The following is a 4,380-nucleotide window of genomic DNA, read 5'->3' as shown; positions in this document are numbered from 1 at the left end:
ATAGAAGTGACTCACATCACTTCTGCTCATATGTCATTGGCCAGAGCAAGTCACATGACTACACTAAACTTCAAGAGGGTAGAGAAAATTTATCCTCCTCTGTGTCTACGTATTAGTTAGCACTTTCTGTATAACAAACCACCCCCAAAATTAGTGGTTTAGAACAATAAAACACGAGTTACTTGTCATAATTGTTTAGGTTAATTCAGTGGTTCATCTGATTTTGGCCAGGTCAGCTGATCTCTGCAGTCTTCTGGTGTTGTGGCTGGGTCTAGATGATTAGCATGACCTCATTCATATAGCTCATATAGCTGAGCAGTCTGAGGGTTATTTGCTAGAAGAGCTCACCTCCACCCGCTGTGGTAACACATCCTCCAGTGGACTAGCCAGATCTGCTGCATACAGCTAGGGCATCTCCTAGATTTGTGCAGTGCACAACCTGTACAACCAATGCATGATGTCCAGTCAGTAGCTCCTCCCCCCATTCTTTTACTCACCTCCAGAGAAGTGTTAGTGCAGAGCTCTGAGCTTGACCTGTCAAAATTCCTGTGTCAAGAGCTTTCACAGATCCTGGACCAAAAACACTATATCAGCTGCTTGGGCTGGCTATCACCTCTACCTGGCTCTCTTTTCTCTTTCTCTTCAATTATATCTATTTCTGACCCATCCCACCAATTCAACATCCAGCATTGGCTCTTCCTGGGTCTGTTGAGCCTGCCAGCCTTATGACTGGAACTAAACCATGGGCTCCCTTAGAGCTATAGTTTCCCGGCCCACCTTGAAAATTCTGGACTTGTCAGCCTTCATAATTGCATGAGCTAACTCTTTATAATAAATCTATTTCTTTATATATACATCCTATTGGTTCTGTTACTCAGGAGAACCCTGACTAGTACAGCAGGAGACAATAAGACCCAGTGATGTCACCTTTATAGGTCAGCCTCTGAGGGCACAGTATAAGGTGGAAAACATGTGTAGCAGAATGACAAATGGAGTTTAACCAATTTTTTTTAACCAGGTTTTTGTTGCCGGAGCATCATAAGTTATTTTCTGAGTCCCTGTGATTCGGGTCACTTTTCTCAGCAGTCTGCTTGACCTGATTTTTTGTCTCCTCTGGCTACAAAAGGAAACAGATACAAAAGGGAAAATACATTCTTCAAGGAATCCCCAATAAATCTTAAGGAATGTTCCACATACACATTTACATCTATAGTGATGTCTGTTTTTGAGCCAGCTCTCCCAAAGGAAGAGGGTCATTATTTATGGTCTCCCGATCATGTTTCTCTTGGCCAAAGAGCAGACAGCTGACAAAACTTATAATGCCCTCCAGAGTGGTGTAGGTCTCTTTCAGAGCCCCACAGCTAAAACTGCACACACAGAGCTGCTGAGGAAATATGACACCTTCCACCACCCGCACAGTGAACGCCTTTGCCATCCTCCCAGGCTAGGGAATTGCTGCTTATATATCCTGGGCAAAGTCCAATCACTTAGTTAGGAAGGGCAATCAGGAGAGAGGAAAGCAAGAGATGAAAATGTCACATGAAATGCCCTTATCCCTCACCCGTGTGAGCCAATCATTTAAACCAAGAAAGGACACACAGTGAAAGCAATCAATTGAATTTGTGAAATTGATTGAATTTGAAATTGAATCTGTGGTCAGACTGCAAGATTTGGCACCTCCTACCTTCATGATTTTTTTTTTAATATTCAATAATTAATTTTTATTGGAGGGACTTCCCTGGTGGCCCAGTGGCTAAGAATCCGTGCTCCCAATGCAGGGAGCCCAGGTTCGATCCTTGATCAGTGAACTAGATACCACATGCTGCAACTAAGAGTTCTCATGCCACAACTAAAGATCCCACATGCTGCAACTGAAAGATCCCACATGCTGCAACTAAATATCCCACATGCCACAACTAAGACCCCTCACAGCCAAATTAATTAATTAATTTTAAAATTTTTATTGGAGTATAGTTGATTTACAACATTGTGTTAGTTTCTGCTGTACAGCAAAGTGAATCCTAGGTTGCTGTTTTAGTTTGCTAGCTCAGCCGGAACAAACTACAGTCGGCCCTTGAAATATGTGGGTTCTACGTCTGGGGATTCAACCAACCCTCGGATTCAGGGACTCATGGATTAAGTCCAACTTTAAGAGATTTGAGCATCCACGAATTTTTGTACCCACAGGGGACCTGAAATGAATGCCTCACAGATACTGTGGGAGGACTGTGCCACAAACTGGGCATTTAAACAAACAAACAAAGAATATTATTTGCTCATGGTGCTGGAGGCTAAAAGCCCAAAATCAAGCTGGCAACAGGACTGGTTCTTACTGAGAGCTGTGAGGGAAAGGTCTGCTCCAGCCTTTCTCCTTGGCTTCTAGATGGCTGTCTTCATGCTCACACGGCATTCTCCCTGTAGGTGTGGCTGTGACTGAATTTCCCATTTTTTATAAGGACATCAGTCACCTTGCATTACAGCCTACCCTAATGACCTCATTTTAACTAGTATGTCTGCAGTGACCTTATTTCCAAATAAGGTCACAGTCTGTGGTACTGGGAGGTAGGACTTCAAGGTCAGAATTTCAGGGATGCTATAGACTGAATATATCCCCCGAAAGTCATATATTGAAATCCTAACCCCAATGTGATGGTATTAGGAGGTGAGGCCTCTGGGGTGGTGATTAGGCTATGAGGGTGGAGCCTTCCAGAATGGGATTCATGCCCTTATAAGAAGAGACCCCAGAGAGCTCTCTCATCCCTTCTGCCACGTGAGGACACAAGGAGAATATGGCCATTTGGAAGCAGGCCCTCACCAGATACTGAATCTGCTGGTGCCTTGATCTTCCCAACCTCCACAACTGTGAGGAATACATATCTGTTGTTTATAAGCCATCCAGACTGTGACGTTCTGTTCTAGCAGCCTGAATGGACTAAGATTATGAAGAGACACGATTCAATCCATAACAATTACTCTGAGTCTCAGTTTCCTCCTTATAAAATAGGTCAAGAATTGTGAATGGGCTAATCTTGATGAAGTGATTCTGAAATAAATGAGCACTTTATCTTTTTAAGTAAACACTTTAAATAGTGTCCCACACAAAGTGGGTCCTCAAAAAATGTTGGGCTAGCGAAAGACATGCCAAAGATTTCCAGGAGGAGTCCAACGGTGGGACAGGACGTGGAGAAAAGCCCGTCACTATATCAAGTCCCTACTGGATAACATGGAACACACTGTAACCAACTTTACTGAGATATAAATTATCTACAATACAAGGCATACATCTGAAAAGTACAGTTTGATGACTAATGTATATACCGCATAACCACCACTACCATCAAGATTCAGAACATATCCATCACCCCAGAATTCCCTCGTGCCCCTTTGCTGTCAACACTCCCATCCCTATCACCAACACCCCATCACTGTCCCCAGACCTTCACCGATCTGTTTTCTGTCACTATAGATTAAACTCATCTATTCTATAATTTTACATAAATGGACTCATACAGCATTTCCTCTTTCGTGTCCAGCTCCTTTCATACAACATAATGCTTTGAGATTCATCCACGTTGGTCTGTTTATCAGTATCTGTTCCTTTTTATTATATTAAATTGTATGGCTGGACCACAGTTTGTCCACTCACATGTTGATAGATATTTGGCTTGGTGCCAGTGTTTGACTATTACAAAGAGAGCTGCTGTGAACAATCACATACAAGCCTTTGTGTGGACGTGTTTCCATTTATCCCGGGTAAATACCCAGGAGTGGAATTGTCAGGTCATAAGGTGAGCATACATTTAACTCCATAAGAAGCTACCACACTGTTTTCTACCAGCAGTGGGCACGTCACTCCCCAGCCTCGCCAGCAATTGGTATCATCTATCTTTTGGATGATAGCCATTCTAGTGAGTGTATAGTCATCTCTCACTGGGGTGCTCATTTGCATTTCCCTAATGGTTAATGATGTTGTACAAATATACATGCATGAGTGAGCTCTAAAGAAATAAAGAGTTGCCCAGGAGTCAGAGAAGAGACAGCTGAGAGTCAGGAGGTAGGCATGTGACCTGGTCCTGAAAAAGCTTGTAGAGCATAATGGTGAGGGAGTATTAGGGGCTTTACTGACTCTGCAAGGCAAGAGATGAGGCCTAATGTCCTTAGTGAATAGATGAATAGGAACGGACATTTTCTATATAGAGCTGGGACTCAGGTAGGACCACACCCTAGGGAATAGGTACCAGGAAAACTTTGTCTACCAGCCCAGGGAGAATAAAAGGAAGCTTGTCTCTTCCTTGAACATAAAAAAAAATTTTTGATAATATCCAGTGTGGGCTAGGATGTGGAAAGACACATTAATTCATGCTGTTCTGGGGGTGAATA

This window comes from Orcinus orca, chromosome 3 (assembly GCF_937001465.1).
Source record: "Orcinus orca chromosome 3, mOrcOrc1.1, whole genome shotgun sequence".
Classification (NCBI taxonomy): Eukaryota; Metazoa; Chordata; class Mammalia; order Artiodactyla; family Delphinidae; genus Orcinus; species Orcinus orca.
Note: the sequence above shows the minus strand (reverse complement) of the source record.